Here is a 20,026-nt window from a genome sequence, read left to right on the forward strand (position 1 = left end):
AAGTACTAGGTTTGGAGATGCAGCAAATGAATTAGGGTATGTGTGATACAATTCAGGCCCTAGCATTCCCTATGGAAACATCAAGACTTGAGAACTGCTCCATTCAGTATTTTCTTCTTGGAAATTCACAAAGTTGATTTGTATTGAAAGGTTACACCAAATCCTGGAAAACACCCCATATTCATACCTCACACAGCTTTTTTTTTTTTTTTTGGTCCAGTCGTGGGGCCTGAACTCTGGGCCTGAGCGCTGTCCCTCAGCTCTTCAGCTCAAGGCTAGAGCTCTACCACTAGAGCCACAGCGCCACTTCCGGCTTTTTTCTTTTTGCTTATGTGGTGCTGAGGAATCGAACCCAGGGCCTCAGGCATGCAAGGCAAGCGCTCTACCACTGAGCCACCTTCCCAGCCCCCCTCACACAGCTTTATATGTTACTTATTGACAGTGCTTAACTACCTTGTTTTATGCATTGTCTGATCCTGTTGAACTATTGAGGGGTATGTTATTTGTGTCTGTTGCTGGCAGTCAGGAATGGAAGATAAGATATAAAGTGGAAAAAGCAAGCCCTAACTGGAATCTGAGGAGGTGTCCTGTATCTCATCAAAATCCCTTTGGTCTTACCAACTCAAGCCTCCAATGAGGAAGGTGTTCAGGAGTTACTGAGACAATGAGGTTGGTGAGTGGGTAAGAGAGTTGGCCTTTGTAAGATGGACTTTCACTTTCATCTCTTCTGATGGAAAGGTCTTAGAGTTTACTTGGTCACATGTATCTGCTGGCCAGAGTGAATGGTCTCCCAGATGGCCTCACCTCTACTATGTCCTTGTTCTTTACAGATGATGAAAAGAGCACAGCTGTGAATTGAACTATGGACAGGCTGAACAAGGACCCATATGGAAAAGGGTAGGCAAAAGCAAGCAAGCAGGTCTGAGTGATAAGGGGCATTGGTCTGTCACCTACAGTCAACTAGTTCTCTAGTGAGTCCCCACAATCTTAGCTCTGCCTATCTTGTGACAACCATATCTTCACATGTACCTGTTTCTGTCTTTTGTGGTTGGTGGTCTCTTTTAGTTAAATCTTCACTGACATAATTCTCACTGCTGGATCCCAAAGACAGCACCACATATTTTAGGGTTTTATTGCCACAATTCATATTCTGCTTCTCAAAGCTGTAGCAGTTAAAGCATGATCAGAAAAGCAAATCCACTTGATACTCAGACATTGGCTTCCCTTTCTGATCACAGTGGTTGAACCCTTGGTCACTTTAGACTCCCTTTGTGAACAGGCCCTCTGGCTCTGGCCTTAGATCAATTCTCTCAAATCCCAGACTCACTTCCATTCTTCATCCAAGTGAATATTCCTTGTTTCTCAGGTACCTGAGCAAGTAGAGACCCTCTCTATTCTTGCCGTGCTCTTGTCGCGAGTCATCTCCTGGTACCCGGGAGGATTTGTCGACTGTCATCCCAGACATGATTCAGTACTAGAGCCCTTGCAGTGTAATGGAGAAGTGTTGTAATAAAGAGCACATCTCAACTGTGACTGACATGGCAGTTAGAACAGTACCGGCAAGATAGAGGGCCAGTCACTTTCCAGGGATTATTTTTACTCATTAGAAACACTTAGGAATAAACACACACACACACACACACACACACACACACACACACACACACACACACACACACACACACACATACACACACACACACACAGTCTTAAGTTTATAGAGGAGAAAACAGGCTCTCAGAGATCAACTTCACATAGCTGGTGTGATCTGGATTCATACCTCTTGGCTCGAAGGCCAGGCCCATGGAAGCTTGAATTGGCCTAAACATCTCCTAACACCAGTCCTTAGCCCAGCTTGCTCCTCTGTGTTTCCTTGTATGTTCGAGATCAAAAGTTCTCTCGTAGCCTCTCTCACAGTGCTCCCTTTGGTATCCGTTGCACTCAATAACACTAAAACGCTTCCTACAGTGAGCCCCATTCTACAAACTGCTTTGGGAAATATATGCTTTCTAAATTAAAATTGTCACAAACTGTAAGAATTATCTTACCCAGGAAGCCTTGATCATTACATTCTGTGGTTTGCTTTTTTCAGAATCTGTCTTGTCATCTCTGGTGGCCCCTGCATCTCACAGAATGCACTTGATCCCTAAAAAATCTCATGCATGTGTGTATATACACTGAGAGATACCATCTTTTTTTTTTTTTTTTTGGTGGTCGTGCTACTTGAACTCTGAGCCTGGGTGCTGTCCCTCAGCTCTTTAGCTCAAGGTAAGTGCTCTACCACTTGAGCTACAAGCACCACTTCCAATTTTCTAGTGGTTTATTGGAGATAGGAGTCTCATAGTCTTTCCTGCCTGGGCTGGCTTTGAACTGCGATCCTCAGATCTCAGCCTCCTGAGTAGCTAGGATTATAGGTGTGAGTCACTGGTGCCCCGCTGAGATACCATCTTGCTAGTGAGTTCAGGCTAACATTAAACTAGTTATTGTCTAAGTTGACTTCAAACTTTCAATCCTCTTGCCTCAGCCTCCTGATTGGGATTATAGGCATGTGCCACCACGTTTAACTTCAGGTATATATGTATACATATATTTTTATTTTTTTTATTTATTTATTTATTTTTTTTTTTGGGTCCGGTTGTGGGGCCTGAACTCTGGGCCTGGGCGCTGTCCCTCAGCTCTTCAGCTCAAGGCTAGCGCTCTACCACTTGAGCCACAGTGCCACTTCCGGCTTTTTTTTTTTTTGCTTATGTGGTGCTGAGGAATCGAACCCAGGGCCTCATGCATGCAAGGCAAGCACTCTACCACTGGGCCACCTTCCCAGCCCCTACATATATTTTTAATTTAATTTAATTTTTTTTGGGTCAGTCATGGGGCTTGAACTCTGGGCTTGGGCGCTGTCCCTGCACTCTTCAGCTCAAGGCGAGCGCTCTACCGCTTGAGCCAGGGCGCCACTTCTGGTTTTCTGGTGATTTATTGGAGATAAGAGTCTCACAGACTTTCCTGCCCAGACTGGTTTTGAACCACAATCCTCAGATCTCAGCCTCCTGAGTAGCTAGGATTATAGGCGTGAGCCACAGGTGCCCAGCTAATTCAGGTATATTTTTAAGAACAAAGTAATACCTTTTAGGATGTGTCAAGTTAAGATACTCACAATATTGTGGGAGATTCCACAGAATATTCCTTAAGAAGACTTTTATGCTGCTGCTATGAAATAAAATATTGTGTATACCTTTAACACTCAGTTTTAAAAGCAGCTTGACAAGTATTTTATCATTTGATTCTCATCTCTAGGAGGACAAGGTATTACATGTTTTACAGATGAGGAAACAGGCTTAGATTAGGTGAATGACTTGATATGGTCCTACACTGATGTAGTGTGCAGTCTTCTGATCTCTGTACATTGACTACACCACAGATTAAATGATCTAACACTTATCCAGAGGGTTTCCTGACTCCTTGGATCAACTAGTGTGGGATGATGGAGAGAAACCTCCAGCCTCTGTTGAAGGTCTCATATCCACTGTTACACTGAGAAAGCTAGGCTCTGTGCTTATTACCTTGTTGGCCTTGACCGACTGGAGATAGACAGAGATGACATGAGGAGAGTTTCAGTGACATCTCGCTTGGTTCCCAGAGTTTGGGATAGGGAATCCAGACAGCCTCTTCCTCCAGCTTCCTCTTCTTCTGGGTGTCAGAGGGAGGACATCCATTCATACTGGTTGCACATGGTAACAGTGTGACTATGGAAATCAGAGCCAATCGTGTCCACAAGGAAGCTTCTCACTCCCTCACTAATGCCATTGAGGGAAAAAAATCTTAAACCAAGTTTATCCATCCAGGGCTCTCTTACCATCACTTGGTAAGAGATCATGTCTTATAGTATGTAAACTTCCATTGGTTTGTGCAAATTAAGTGTTACCTATAAGAATTAACCAGCCATGCAAAAAAGCTGGGGAGGAACATTCCAGGAAGAGAGACCAGGAAATGGAAAGTCTTAGGAGAGTTGAGTTTGGGGAGCAAAAAGGAGGGCAGTGTGTGCTCCTAGCAGGGATTGGCAAACTTCTTTTGTGAAGAGCCAACTGGTAAATATTTTAAGCTCCTGGGCCATCCAGACTTGGTAGCAACCACTCCTCTGTGTTTTTTAGTGCCAAAGCAATCCTGGACAATACATAAATAATAAGCATGTCTAGGTTGCACTACAACTTTATTTATGGACTGAAATTTGAATTGCATATAATTTTCAAGTGTCATACTGTTCTTCTTTTGATTTTTTTTCCTTTAGCCATACAAAAATATAAAAACCATTTTTGGTTCATGGGCTGGATAAAAATAGGCAGTTGGTTGGCAACTGTGGGCTGACCCTTGTTCTGAAGCATACTTGGGCAGGGAAAAGAATTTTCCTACAGTCCAATGTGAAATTAGGCAGGTAGGCCTGAGGTAAATCATGTGCAGAGGATGTGTAAACCATTGGAGGGAATGTGAATTTTATCCTAATTGCTACAGGAACTATATGAAGAGCATGAGTGAAAAGTGGCATGGTATATTTCAGTAACACTTTGGTTCCTCTGAGCACCAAAATGCTCTGAATGTTTTGGTTGGGAAACAAAAGTGGAAGCAGACATACCAGTAAGGAGCCTGTTCCTGGAGACTGGGCGAAGAGGATGAAATACTAAATTAGGAACTAGATCTCCATCCTCAAGGGAACCCATCAGATACAGTGTTTTAAGCATCCAACAGAGTACTTGGAGCATACTTTCTATTCAGTGAGTGTTCATTTCCATGCAATTTTGTTTTTTCTTTTCTTTGGTGGTTAAATCTGAGAATACTTAGCCTGGTTCAAATCTCTCACCAGACTCAGGAAAATGGGCTATTTATTCTAACAACAAAATGAGTCAGATAAAGTAAATAGAATTAGACATACATTTAAATGTTGTTTTTTTTTTTTTGTTGTTGTTGTTTGTTTTGGTTGTGGGGCTTGAATGCTGTCCCTCAGCTCTTCAGCTCAAGGCTAGCACTCTACTGCTTGAGCCACAGCGCCATTTCTAGTTTTCTGGTGGTTAATTGGAGATAGTCTCACAGACTTTCCTGCCCAGACTGGCTTTGAACCACAATCCTTAGATCTCAGCCTTCTGAGCAGCTAGGATTACAGGCATGAGTCACCAGTGCCTGGCACATTTAAGTTTTATTCATGACTCTGTGAATATCTACCCCCCTCATTCTGTCATATATACATATGTATGTGTAACATGTACATACACAAACGTATAGATGATGGCTAACTTTGTCAGCCTGACAGTGCTAAGGGATACCCATCTTGCTAGGTTCTCAAGTATTTAGACTTGAACTGACTTACACAACCAGCTTTCGCATTTTGTGAAGCCACATGAAATAGCTTAAAATTTTTTCTGCTAATTACAGATTGTTGGATTTACTTTTGCTTTGAAAACACACTTGGTATGTGTGTGTGTGTGTTTTGTTTTCTGCTTCAGGTTTATTTATACGGACGGTTCAAGAAGACACCTGCCCTGCACAGATGGCAGTCAGGAGTCACAGCACTCCTCTGTACTCAGACTGGCAGACAAAGGCCTTCACTACAGAGCCTTCATGGAGGTCTGGACACTAGTGGGGTCCTGAGCAAGAGCTAGAGCTGGGTTAGAATGCATCCCTCCACCATCTGAGTAAAAACTATTCTCATGCGCAGGTAAGTGTTCTGCCTGCATGATCATAAGCTAAGCATCTGGATGTAAGACATTTTCTTTAATTTTCACCAGATGTTGGGTCTTATGGAATAGACATCACCTAATTAACTTGTGAGTGAAATGCTGAGTTAAGGAATAATTTGCGGCTTCTCCTCCATGCCTCTTGAATGTGACCATGAACAGGTTACCAGCCTCATGACAGCCCTGTCCACTAACGGGTGCCCAAGAACATCAGGAATTCATGTCTGCAGGCGCTCATATGGTGACTTCACTTTTTCCTTTTCATTCCTCTGGGGTCAGTTGAAATGTCAGAAGGAAACAGTTTTCAATCTATAGTTTCAGAGGCTGAAAAGCTGCCTTAGAGATCTTGCTAAATACATATGCTTCTTCTACATGTTGTTTCTAGGATTCTCCTCCCATGCCCAACTTTTTTAGTCTTTTTTTCTTTTTTATTGGTTGGTCGTGGAGCCAGAACTCTGGGCCTGGTCACTGTCCCTCAACTCTTCAGCTCAAGGCTAGTGCTCTACCACTTGAGTCACAGCGCCACTTCCAGCTTTTTCTGCTTATGTAGTGCTGAGGAATCGAACCCAGGGCCTCATGCATGCAAGGCAAGCACTCTTCCACTGAGTCACCTTCTCAGCCCCCCATGCCCAATTTTTAATTGAAAAGATTCCATATCTTTACCAGTATCTTGAATATATAAGCCAGCAAAATCCTTTTGGTTTTTAAAAAATATAACTGTTTTGGGACCATAGGACCGAATTGGTGATCTCTCTGGGTTGAGCAGATGTTTAAAAGCTTTAAAAGGTCTGTCAAGGTCTTTAAAGGCTAGGTATTAATAATTGATGATACACATACAAACATATTTTTAACGACTGTACTATTTGCTTTTAAGCTATTCTTTAAGATAGAGCTCAAATCCCAGTACCTGCTGGAAGCCTCCTAAGCCATTCCTTTGGTGCAGTCCTTGCTGAGCTTCATTGTTCACTATATGTATTTGTCTGCTTTTTGTGGTGATAACAGAATACCTAACACTAGGGGTATTAGAAAGAAATAATGTTTATTTAGCGCACAGATTAGACATTCAAGATCATGGCACCAGCATCTTGTCAGCTCTGGTGAGGACCTTCTGACTGCATCACAAGATGACAAATGGCATGGGTAGAAGTTAGAAGGCTTCAGAGGATACACGTTTTATTTTCTATGACAACCTACTATGTTAAGAACTACCTGGGTCTAACCACTTAGATCCTGGGACAGAATCTTTAAGCTGGGGGCCACGCTTGTAACACATGTACCTTTGAGGGCCAAAGGCAAAGCACATGCAAATCAGAGCACATCTGTAATTGTTCAACCTTGTGTTCAAATGATTCATGTTCAGAAGAGGTACAGAGGAAATGAAAGCACCTACTTTTCCCAAAGCTTCTAAACTGGGGTTGTGGGCAGAAATGCATACAGCATTCCATTCTCAAAATATACTTAGCAGAGCAGATCCATAGCAGCTTCCTACTTTCTTTCCTAGAGTACACTAGCCTTCCAGAAGGAAGCCATGTTGGTCCTCAAAAATAATGAAGGAGAACTCCTTAATACAAGGCTGAGGAGCTTTAGAGCTGGAGTAGGACTCATGCTGGCACAAGGAGAATATACCTCCTAAAGCTTTAGATTTTAGGAAATGCTTATCTTTATTCCTTTCCTTCATTCCCTTAAGTGAGATACTCTGCTTTTCTGCCTGCTATTAATCTAGTTACATATGGGATTTGGGTAAGCAAAATAGACAATGTGCTGAGTGAATATGAAAGTACCAGAAAGAAAGGAAAGAACTTAGCATAAAAGCTGATATTTTTCCTTAGAGTCCTCATTCATTTTTGGCATTTAAGAATTTGAATTTCACTGCTATGAATCCAGTAATTGATATTAGCATATAATTCTTAATCTTTCTCAAATAGTGTAAACAGTTAATAGTTGAATAGCATAAATACTTAAAACATGATGTTTAAGTTTAAATATAATTTATGTCATTTTCAATGAAATAGATTTGAAATAATTGCAATTTTGGAATAAAAGCTGAGTTTATGTCAACACAATCTCTGAAAAATCATTAGTTACTCAAAACAGTCTGATGAAAATTGTCTGTGCCTAAAATCCACACTTGAGTGAATCTTTTTCTGCCTCCTCCTCCTCCTCCTCCTCCTCCTCAATAGAAAGTCTTTTTTTTTTGTAGAGGGAGTATAAAAAGACATTACTGAAATTAAGCCCGGTGCTGGTGGCTCACGCCTGTAATCCTAGCTACTCAGGAGGCTGAGATCTGAGGATTGTGGCTCAAAGCTAGCCCTGGCAGGAAAGTCTGTGAGACTCTCATCTCCAATAAACCACTAGAAAACCGAAGTGACGCTGTGGCTCAAGTGGCAGAGCGCTCGCCTTGAGCTGAAGAGTGCAAGGATAGCACCTAAGCCCAGAGTTCAAGCCCCACAATGGAAAAAAGAAAAGAAAAGAAAAGAAAAAGGCATTACTGAAATTAATTATTTATTTGTAGATGTGAAATTGACAGAGAAAATTAAGGGGGGGAATAAACATTTTGACTTAGAAATTTAAAAATTGAAATAAAATATAATTAAATAATGCTGTGTTTCTCAATTTGTCCTGGAATGGAAGGGAACTGTTGACAATTCTACAAGGTAAATCTTTGTATTTCGATGGAAATGTATAGCAGGATCATTGAGAACCACAGGTGGATCCTTTCTGGAACCCTTCAAAATCTTCCCATTGCTTGTAGAATAATCTCCAAACTCCTCACTTCTGCCCGTTTGCCCACTGTCTTCACTCAGAAGCCACACTTTCTGCCAGTTCTCTGACATGCCATACTCTGCTTCTTAGAGCAGCTGCCCCTGCTCTTCCCTCTGCTGGGGCATACCTGTTATGGATGAGTCTGCTTTCCCTCATGTGATTTTTTTTTTTTTTTTTTTTGGTCAGTTGTGGGCCTTTAACTCTTGGGCCTGAGCACTGTCCCTCAGCTCTTCAGCTCAAGGCTAGCACTCTACCACTTGAGCCACAGCGCCACTTCCGGTTTTCTGGTGGTTTATTGGAGATAAGAGTTTCACAGACTTTTCTGCCTGGGCTGGCTTTGAACTGCGATCCTCAGATCTCAGCCTCCTGAGTAACTAGGATTACAGGTGTGAGCCACCGGTGCCCGGCCCTCCTGTGATTCTTATACTGATGTCCTCACCTCCAGAAAGTGACCTGATTTGAAAAAAATAAAACAAAACAAATCAACAGTCCTTGTAGAGGCAATTAATTATGATGACATTGTACTGAAGTAAGTTGGGCTCCTAATCCAAGCTGATCAATATACCAGGTGTCCTTAAAACCAGGGGAAATATATTCACACACATTCATGGAGAACATCATGTGAACTCCAAAATGAAATCAAGGTGATCTGTTTACAAGCCAGATAATACCTAGGACCTCTGCCAACCCATCAGCAGAGAGGAGGCAGAGAGCACAGCTTTCAGGAGAGACCGAACCCGTAGACACCTCCATTTCCATAACTATTCAGCGGTAACTTTCTGGCCTATAAGCTACTCGAACTGTGCTACTTTGTCACAGCAGTTGAAGAAACTAATACAGAAACTCTTCTTTGAAATCCTTTCTTGAGCAAGCTTCCTTGATCACCTAAGCAACACAGTTCTTTCAAAGATACTATTTATTTTCTGTACAGGAAAATAAACTATAATTATTGTTTTGTCTGCTGACTTTTCTGCTGCCCTCACCCCAATAGTGAGGCAGTTGCAGGAGCCCAGAGATCTGGTTTTGTTCAAGACCTGGACAGCAGGCCTCAGGGTGTCACACCATCATGGTGCTCGGTCAGTTTGGGGGAAGTTACGGGTGGAGGTGCGTTAGAGGCAAAGGAGGTGGGCCCAGGAGCTTGTATGTGTGAACTGTCACCCATACTTAGGACTGAAGTGGAGACACTTGGAGGAAGAGAAGGAATTAAAGAAAATACTCATTTTCTTTTATGGCACTATTCAGTATTCTTTATTGGCAAACTTCCAAACATTGTCTAATAGAAGAAAAGTATATCATTCAAAATGCTACAAAGTTTGAGGAGAAAGAAAACACATTTTAGGCCTCAAGCTTCTCATGCAAGGCCTAAGAAACCTACAGAGAAGGAGCAGAAAATGTAACAATTTTTTTTCAACTGTACTGGTGACCAGGGAGTACAACAGTTCGGTTTGTTGAATCTAGGTTGCAAATTTGAAATTTTTGTCTAGAGTCCCTAAAATTATTAGTGCTTCTTTCTGAAGCATTCAAAATAAAACTACAGAGACTTTCCCATTCATGTTTCAAAGTAATAGCAACACTGTAGTTTATCCTCACAGTGAAAAATGAGTATTTCATAGCCACTTGGGAAATTATGTGCCCCCCCAAATCCTTAAGTTTTAGAGTTGAAAATCTTCCCTTTGGAAAAGAAAATTTGCTTTCCTCTCAACCCCAGAATCTACAATGAATAATGAGATCCTGGCAATTAAAAAAACCAAAAACAAAAAACAAAAACAAAAAACCAATTCCTTTCATCAGAGCAGAGCAGAATGAGTATTTATTACTAAGGATTGGGAAACACACTTCTCAGTATAAATTGATGATTTTCAGAGAATAATTGCAACAGGAAAACTCTCATTTCAGAGTTTCTAGTAAAATGGAATGAACTATCATAGGAAGCAATGGGCAAACATGCTCAAAAATGTCTCCAAATGATGTTCATAGCTCCTGAACTTTGATGAAAGGTTTCTGTAACTTCATCTACTCTATGGCTTCAACTAGGGTTTCACTTGGCTCTATTTTTATTCAATTTGGACTTCACAGTAATATTTTCAATACAGGGCTAGTATTTTACAGGGCTTTGTGGCTGCTCATTTTCCATGACTGTCTAACCCCTAAGTTTTGGTATTATTGAGAACCCCAGAGGCCAGCGCAGAAGGAATCCCAGTGTTTCTGTGGAGCAAGGAACAGCAACTGACAGGCAAGTGAGCCCCCTGGTTAATCATAGCTACAAATACCCTTCTTGTTAATATGCTAGCACTTCACACATTAATTACAATTCCTTTTTTTTTTTAACCTTAACTCCACACTAACCCAAATCTAACCTTCTAACTCCAATCTGACAAATAATTTTGAAGGCTGTGGTTATAGGCAGAGTTGATATTCTTGCCATTATTAGGATGCTGCAATAGAAATTAATGTTATCAATCAACTAGACTGTAAGGAAAGTTCTTGGAAAGCACAGAGCCACTCATGGAGAGATCTCTCGATACCTTGTTCAAATATCCTTGTCTTTCCCCAACTCCCTTGAAAATAAAGTAATCCCTAAGCATCCAGGTCTCTTAAGATGTTCCATTCCACACTGCTTAACCCATGAAGACATTCCAATTTCACTTAATAAGATAGCTCAACTAAATTTTTATATTAGACTAAATGTTTGTTTAGATAAACATACATGAATGGCAACTGGTACTTTTATCCACAGACTTACATAAAGGTGATAGCTGACTATATTGGTTCTTTTTTTCCCAGAGATTTATGACTGTATGCATCTTCTCAAAGAGCTAAGAAATATTTCTGGACTGTGCATAACAATACCATGTGGATATTTTGTGCCTCTGAGTATTTACATCTTTGCTCTGTGACATGTCATCAAAGGCCTAAGAACAGAGTGAAATTCATTCTATATTTTATGGGTTTTGGAGGTCTGGAAAATTGTAAGCAGTATCCAGACCTTGGGGAGCTACAGAGGTTCAGGAAAGGGGGCAAGTCTGTTGTCTCTCACTTTCCTGGTTAGTCAATGAAGTGACAAATACAAAGTTGTGAGAGAAGAGTTTAGTTTTGCATGTTTCTTCTTTCTCATCATTATCATCTAAGGAATGTCTACTAAGTAATGTGTCCAGGGCAGATGTTAGGTTTTGAAATTATCATCAAATATGGGCATTCCTCAAGCTATAATAGGGCTACTTTCTGCAGTAAACCCATTGTTTGAAAATACTGTATTCTGAAAGTGTATCTGATACATCTTGCCTATGGAACATCATTGCTTAGCAACTAATCCACTGTGGGTTATGGGTTGTTGTGATCTTCTGGCTGACAGAGAGGTTGTGATTCCCTCAAATGGGACTGAGTATCTTACCACTTATTGTTAGTCCAGGAAAAGATCAACATTCAACATTTGCAGTATGGTTTCTAGTAAACGTATATGCCTGTTTCACCACTGTGTGATTGGAAAATTGTAAATAGAAGGATTGTAAATTGGGAACTGTGATGATATTTGAAGCTTTGGGTGTGGATGAAAGTACTCAAAAAAAAAAGCGTGGAGAATGAGAAAATAAGAGGGTTGAGGAAAGAATGCTTGGAAACACCATAATTTAGGGGACTGGCAGAAAAAGAAGAATGAGCTAAGAAAGAGAACAGGACAGAAGGCTATAGGGCTGGGGAGAGCAGGAAGCACAGGAAGCATTAGTATCCCCTGCTTTCCTCCTTCCCTCTCTCCCTTTTTTCCTTCTTTGCTTCCTAAGGGGATTGAGCACAGGCTTTGCACCCTATGCAAACACTCTATTACCAAGGTATATCTTCATGTCCCAACTATTTTTTCAGTACTAGGTTTGAAGCTGAAGGCTCCATGCTTACTAGGCAAGTCCTCTAACATGAGCCATGTCCCCAGCCCCTTTTGCTTTTGTTACTTTTCAGATAGGGACTCATGCTTTTTGCCCAACAGACCCTAATCTCCCACCTATGTCTCTTGCTTCTCTGAGCTTGTAATACACACCACCACATCTGGCTTGTTCTTTGAAATACGGTCACGGTAACTTTGTCTGGGCTGGCCTCAAGTCATGATCCTTCTATATTTGCCTCCCAAATAGTTAGAGTTAATAAGTGTGAGCTGCCACATTCAGCTCAGTCTTTATTTTTTTGAGATAGGAACTTACTTTGTAAACCAGGCTTGCCTCAAAACTAGTGATCCCTTGTCTCTGCCTACCAAGCAAAAGGACTATTATTTCCATACAATAATATATTATATAATTATGTGTACAATATATGTAATATATAATAATATATACAATATATTTAATATAATTATATAAAATTATATAATTATATAATAATATTTTCATTCTTTTTTTGGGGGGGCTTGAACTCTGGGCCTGGGCACTGACCCTGAGCTACTTTTTGTTCAAGGCTAGCACTCTACCACTTGAGCCATAGTGCCACTTATAGTTTTTGTGGTTAATTGGAAACAAGAGTCTCATGGACTTTCCTGCTTGGGCTGGCTTTGATCCTGGAGCCTCAGATCTCAGCCTCCTGAGTAGCTAGGATTACAGGCATGAGCCACTGGTGCCCTACTTAGCCATATTTTCTGCCTTCAACTTTTCTATAGTTTCTGAATTCTGCACAAATTAATATTAGCTACATTTACATGAAAAAAATGTTAAAATATAAAACAAATCCTGTGATACAGTCTGAAATATTTTATAAGTAGTTAAATAAATGAGCAAAGACTATTCACACATATTCAAGAGCCTATGTACTGCTAAGTCTCAGGCTAAGGATAAAACAAAGATACAGGAAGTAAGGGAGGCAATTAGTTTGGAAAGGGAGAGATGGGGGGCCTGCCAGGGGTGAAGTTAGAAAAGCATCCTGCCAACAAATTACAACGGACTTTAGGCATCCTGTCAAGTAATATGGTCTTTATTTTGAAAGCTACAGAGAGGTTTTGTCCATCTTAACTTGGATAACAGTGTGGTCACTGGCCTGAAGGAACCCAAGGGGGTAGACTGGAAGCAAGGTCCCTAATAGTTGCAATAAGGGAAAGAAGAGTTGTAGGGATGGACCAGGTCCAGAGACTATGGGCATAGTATCACAAAGCAATAGGATATGACTGACTGGATGTGTAATGTGAGCAGGAAGATATCAAAAACAAAGAACGACCCTGGATTTAATCCTCAGCACTGCAAAAACAGTCTTAGAGAAGCAGCAGACACTGTCTGAGATGTCAACTATTGTGAAGGTTTATGTACCCAGCAAGTCAGCTTCTAGCACACTCCTGCATGGTAATAGGAGGTTAATCTGATGCAGGGCAGATTTCTGTAGGCATGGCCTTGTCTGGCCCTTCTTAATTCATACCAGAGGCAGCTACCTGTCATGGACTCCAGAAAGCCAGTATCAGCTGGCCAGCACCTCCACCTGGAGGCTCCTGAAGTGAAATTAGAGTCTTGTGCATGCAATGAGCAAGAAATAACAACAACAACAACAACAAAAACCCCTTGTATTCCTCCTTTTTCTCCATCTCCTTCTCCCTCCAGGAAAAACAAGGTGCTTTCTCTCTCTTTTCCAGGACTAGGGATTGAACATAAGGCTTCAAGCTTTCTAGCCTAGTGCTCTGCCTTCTTGCTCTTGATGAGTGACAACTATCCTATAGTTTGTATATAATTATGGTTACTGATATATGAACTGTAAAAGCAAGTGTTATTAAAGAAGAAACAAAAACCAATGTGCGAATGTGGGATCTATTTTGAGATCATAGCCACAAGACAGTTTCCTAAACCTTCAGCTATTTCCTTGCCACTTGCATAACTTAGATACTTTTCATTTTCTGGTCAGTAGAATTCAGCATTTCCATGACAGATATATATTATATGGATATATATATATATATATATATATATATATATATATATATATATATCCACCATTTCTCTCTCTAGGGAATGTTTATAATACAGCTTGCTATGGTCTCCAGGGAAGGACTTTCTCTGGTGTGTAGAGAAATTGGCATAGAAAGCTTATGAAACTCTAAATCAGGACACAAATAGCTAGAACTAAATGTCAACCTATACTTTCAAACCAAGTGATCTAGAAAGGAGTGGACCCCATGCGAGTTGTGCTAGTTTGGGATGACGGGTGACAGTGGCCGCCCCGGCCTATGTGCTGCGCGGGATCTTGTATTCATTCTCTCATCTATTTCCATTGGACAGAATGGAAAACAGGCCTAAGAATGCCCAGCTAGTAAATTAAGAAGGCCAAACTTGAACTTGGCCTTCATCCTGCACTAATGGTCCTGGTGTGGCACAGTGGATCATCAGCCTTTGGACGGTGACTGACAGGCCTTTCTTATCGTCCTGGGTGGGGGTGGGGGGAGAGGGTGGGGGGGTGTCAGACAGGGTCCTTGCCTGTAAGGCAGAGACAGCAGGAATCCTGTCATTTCATCAGCCTGCTACTTGAGTCCTGGGAGGCAGGCTGTGTTCCAAAACACCGAATTCCTGATCACCAAGCACAGACGCTGTAAACACCCCTTAACTACCCACTGGATGGCCAGCGCCCCTGGGCTTTCCCAAGGTGCCCCCCGACCGCACTTTTCTCCATTCAGGTGGCTCTTAGGATGGAGGGTCCTTTATTCCCTTCCCGCCTCCCACGGGCCTCCAAAGCCTTCATCCACGTCTGCGCCCGCCACCCCAGGACCCCCAGGGAGGGAGGGGGCAACAGGGGGAGGTGCGGGGGGGGAGGGGAGGGCGAGCTCCAGACTCACGCGCGGCTGCTCGCTGCTCCCGGACGTGGGGAAGTGAAAATGAAATTGACTTTTTTCCGAGAACGGATGACAGCGGCGCGGCCGGCCAATGAGCGGCGGCGGCGAACTTCCGCACCCCCGCGGCCTCCACCTCCCGGTTGCACAAGCTTGAAACAAACACTGGGGAGGAAGGGCGGCGGGAGGCGGGCGGGGGAGGGGGGCGCGGGGGAGGGAGGGAGGGAGGGAGGAGGGCGGGGGGTGGGGGGATTTCCAGCCGCCGCTCCTCGCAGTTTCCTCTCCTTGTTTTGCTTTCGATCTGGACCCGTTCTCAGGCAAGCCGGGGACTAACTTTTAGTTTTGCTCCTGCGATTATTCAACTGACGGGCTTTCATTTCCATTTCACACACCCTAGCAACACTTAAACCTTGCGGGATTGTATTGGTAGCGTGAAAACAAACAAAAACAAAGCAGCACACTGAGAGGTAACATTTTTTTTTTTTTTGGGTAAATAATAGTTGTGACTGCGCGTGCTGTTTCTCTCCTGGGCATGTTTCTGGGGACTGGAGGAGCTTGTGTGTGTGTGTGTGTGCGCGTCCTGATGTTTTGACACGATGTTTTGCAGAAGGTTGTGTGTGTGTGTGTGTGGAGGGTATATATTCTATCTATATGTACATATATATATATACATAATGCCGGGGTTCATAAATACTGGTCTTTGGAGAAAACTGTCGGCGCGATTCTGGATCCTCAGATTTTAGGGGAAGCGGCTTCTGTTGCTGCTACTGGGGCTGCTGAGGCTGCGAGGAGGAGGAGGAGGAGGAGGAGGAGGTGGTGGTTGAGCGGGAGGAGGAGGAGGAGGAGGAGGTTGGTGGAGGTTTAATTTCACTTTTGGATTTGCAGAAGCGGGGAGGTGGCTCCGTGGACCCAGAGACCTGCTCCGAGTGATCATGCGCCCTAGGAGTCGAGTGTGCGGGCGCAGGTCCGCCGGAGTCGGGCCTCATTTAAACCAAAAATTGTCGCGTGTTTATAGTCACGGTGGCCACCAGATCGGAAGGACGGGCGCGGGTCCTTCTCGGTGCCCGCTGGCGGCGCCTGTCTCCTGGCAGCCTCCGTTGTAAATAACCAAGCGCCCCGGCGAAAGGAAACTTGATGGGGCTCCCCGAGGCGGCCTCTAGGATCGCCCTCTTGCCGGGCTCGGGGAAGGGCCGTGGGTGTTCGGGTGCCAGCGATCGAAGCCAGCGGGCGGGCTCCGAGCCGAGCCGGGTACTGGGCCTGGTCAACGCGCCTGGCTTCCCCGGGGGGCCGCGGCCGCCGCCACTCGGGAGGGACACCGCGTCGTCCTTCCCGCCGGCTTTGTCGTTACACTTGTTGGGACGCGCGAGGGTCCCGGGAGGAGGTCGCGTCGGGGGAGGGGGGGTCACTGGCTCCGAGCGCGGCCTAGCGCCTCCGGGTCCCCGCAGGCGTCCCCCGGGCCGGCCTGGCGCGCTGGGCCTGACCCGCCCCGGCTACGGAGCGGGCGAGGTGGGGGCAGGGAGCCTCTGGGGACCGAGTGGCGCCCCGCGGGCAGGCTCGGGGCTGCGGGGGGGGGGTGCTCCGCAGGGTCCCCGGGAGGGGGGCGCGGGCGGCGGCGGGGGGCGGACGCCAGTGCCCGCCCCGTGCCCTCCGACCCGGCTCAGGGCGCCGGGTTGCTTTCGCTCGCCGGCCGAACATGGTTGGTGCAAAGCTGCGGCCGCCACTTCCTTTCCGCCCCGCCGGCCGGGCTCGCCCACCGAGCGATGCCGGCCGCGGCCAATCGGGGCGCCCGCCCGCCCGCTCCCCGCTCCCCGCGGCGCGGCCTGGGGGCCGGCGCCCGAGAGCCGCTCGGGAAGCCTTTTCCTAGTGCCCAGGCTTTCGGGGGTAACTCATCCGCTGCCCCGGACGCCCCGGCCTCCCACCTCGGCCCGAGGTCGTGGCCCGTTTGGCGCCCTCCCCCCTTAAAAAGGAGGGAAGGGAAGGAGGCTGGCAGCCCGAGCCCAGCGCCAGGATTGTGTTCGGGCATCAGGTGAGGAGCCCGGGTTGCCCGGTGGAGGCTGGACCCTGGCGGATCGGCCGCGTGCGACCCCGGGACGGGCGGGAGCGGTTGTCACCTCGCAGCCGGGGGGCGGGGGGGGGGAGTGTTTATAACTTGGGCACGGGTTCCCCGCCCGCCCGAGCCTGCGTCCACCTCCCGGCTCTCCACTTCCACGTCCATGGCTCAGGAAGGAAGAAAATGCTGGCGTTTGTCTCCTGCCATTGGCCTCCCTGTGGCCGTGACTTGGTCTGCTTTTGATGAATGTTTCGGGAGGGCGGAGGACAGTTAACATTTCCTGTTGTGGATTTTCAGGAATCTCCAAGGTTGCCATCAAGTCTGCAGTCATTTATTAGCTTGCAGATAGCCTACAAGGTACAGTGGAACTGAGCAGCCTGCACTGTCTGGTGCTTGAGGCCAGGTGCAGGCAGGTCTGGCCACGGACTGAAAAGGTGGATGGTCACGTGAGGCTGGAATGCTGTCTTGTCAAAGGCCCCTAGGGTGACTGGTTAACTTCACACACACACACACACACACACACACACATACACTCAGGAGTCTCTAATTTCCCCACCACTCTTGCAGTCTTTGTTTAGGGGTGGTGGGAAGAAGGGGCGAAAACTAGAACCTCAAAAAGCAATCCTGGAAAAAAAAAAATGTTTTCTAAGGCATCTTCAGCAGATGGAAGATTTAAAACTTAAGCTATTAATCTAGGGTAGCCTTGGACCATTATCTATTGATTGATGTGGTAAAGTCCAGAATTTCATTCTTAATTAGTGAATGATTATAATTTATTACATCCTGTTGTGTAAGAGGTTCGATTTTGGCTTCTTAGATCTAGGAATTATTGTCTATTACAATTGGCAACTGCTTAACATTCAGCATTTATATGTTTCTCAGTGAGGTTTGTTAGTCTTCAAAAGTTAGAAATAATTCCACATACTTTAGATCTGTTTACTGTAAAAATGGCACATGAAGCAAAAGTAAGGATTTGTAGTCAAACTGCAAGCCAACAATTATGGCCAACAAGTGGTTGACTTCAGGTCCTGATGAACTATGAACTGTGGACCTACTTCTCTTTACCACACTTCTTGAAATACTTCAGGAGCAAATATTTAATATACCAGAGCTAGATAAACTTAGTATGGAAGATTTGAAATGTTAGATAGTCCAGCGTTTTGATGTGCATCGGTTTTCTCTTGCCATTAGTTGGTATGAGTACTGTTGGGTTTAGAGCTCTTTTACATAATTTCCTTTTGATAAGTAAGCAGACCACTGAACTCTAGCTGGGTATCTGGGTCACTGATCCTTTATCTGCCTCCTGCCAAAAAGGGCTTAAAAGCAGTCCCCAGGGGAATTTGTGTGTTTATTTGGTAAATATTTAGAACACCAGCTCTCCTGACACAGCGCTAGGCTCTGTGGATTCAAATGGAAACTGGAAACAAGGAAGTCTCTTTACAATCCACAGAGATTACATTCTAGTTGGTGAGCTGGCAGCCTGTAACAACCAAAAATAAATAGAAGTAATTACCTTTTGGGGTTCTAAGGGAGATAATAAAAATACTTGAATGTTTTTGTAAGGCTGGTTTGGGGAGCAGTTGAAATATTGTTTATGATAGAACATTGTGTAAGTTATAATAGTCAACAAATGTGTCAAGTGTTTAATGTTTCAAAATTCTATCCGATTACTATACTTTTGCTAGTGTTGGGGTTTGAACTCAAGGCCTTGGGCTTGTTTTGCCACGAGAGACATGTCTTCATTTTTTTATTTTGGGGTCTGTTCTTCCTTCCTTCCTTCTTCCCTTCTTTCTTTTTTCTCTTTCTTCTTTCTTTCTTTCTTTCTTTCTTCCTTCCTTCCTTCCTTCCTTTCTTTCTTTCTTTCTTTCTTTCTTTCTTTCTTTCTTTCTTTCTTTCTTTCTTTCTTTCTTTCTTTCTTTCTTTCTTCCTTTCTTCCTTTCTTCCTTCCTTCCTCCCCCATCTCTCTTTCTTTGCCTTTAAATTGTTATTCAGATAGGATACCAAACGTAGGCCAGCTCCAGACCTTGATCCTCTTTCAACTTCCTCCTGTGTAGCTGGTATTACAGTTATGAAACACCATGCCTGGCTTGTTTGTGAAGATAAAGTCCTGCTAACATTTTTTTTTTTTTGGCCAGGCTTTCTCAAACTTCTGTGCACCCATCTGTACCCTACTGACTAGTTGGGATTACAGGCACGAGCCACTGTGTTTAGGCCTCTATCAGATTATTATTATAGTAATGAAAAAAGGCAGGGAATCACAACTGGATCAGACTTTGATTTTTCTCATGTAAAATTTCCAGCAGAAGGAATTTTGCTTCTGAGGAGATATAAATAATGATGAGGAATTACACATAGAATAATACAGTATCAAATAAGATCATCATGAAATACAATATTATCAATGAATTTTTTTCTAGCAAGAGAAAAGTTTAATGGTATCCATGGAGACCAGATGATATAGCAGTAACGGATGTTTTTCCTCTTTATATCAGATTAAACTCTTCCCAGGCCCCTCTAAGCTTTAGTCTGAATTTCCTTCACTGTTGTTCCTGAGTCTTGTCTGTCATTGTCATTAGACATGTCTACTCTGTTGAATTCAGTATGTTGCTGTGCCACCTACAACATGGTTAACTTGCATTTATTGAAAGGACTGGGGGAGTGGTATAGAAGAGCACTTGCGGGAGAGGCCCTGAGTGCAATCCTAGGTGCTGCCAA

General features: G+C 44.0%; 1 protein-coding gene and 1 long non-coding RNA gene across 5 annotated transcripts in view; one reads left to right on the top strand and one right to left on the bottom strand.

The window, feature by feature from the left end:
- Window positions 1-8,209: 8,209 nt before the first annotated feature.
- Window positions 8,210-15,380, bottom strand: LOC138823256 (uncharacterized). The gene is made up of 2 exons (XR_011370766.1): window positions 15,268-15,380; window positions 8,210-8,936 (listed from the first exon to the last, which is right to left on the bottom strand). It is a non-coding gene; the product is annotated as an uncharacterized lncRNA (long non-coding RNA).
- Window positions 15,381-15,526: 146 nt separating this feature from the next.
- The window catches only part of Irf2 (interferon regulatory factor 2), an 82,150-nt gene continuing 77,650 nt past the window's right edge, over window positions 15,527-20,026 (top strand). The window contains exon 1 of one of the 4 annotated variants that reach the window (XM_070016415.1): window positions 15,527-15,578. The gene's annotated coding sequence lies outside the window, so the exon portion shown is untranslated. The other 3 variants (XM_070016413.1, XM_070016414.1, XM_070016411.1) reach the window with 3 other exon arrangements.

Source organism: Dipodomys merriami, unplaced genomic scaffold, assembly GCF_024711535.1.
Source record: "Dipodomys merriami isolate MVZ:Mamm:240054 unplaced genomic scaffold, mDipMer1.0.p SCAF_12, whole genome shotgun sequence".
NCBI classification, from domain to species: domain Eukaryota; kingdom Metazoa; phylum Chordata; class Mammalia; order Rodentia; family Heteromyidae; genus Dipodomys; species Dipodomys merriami.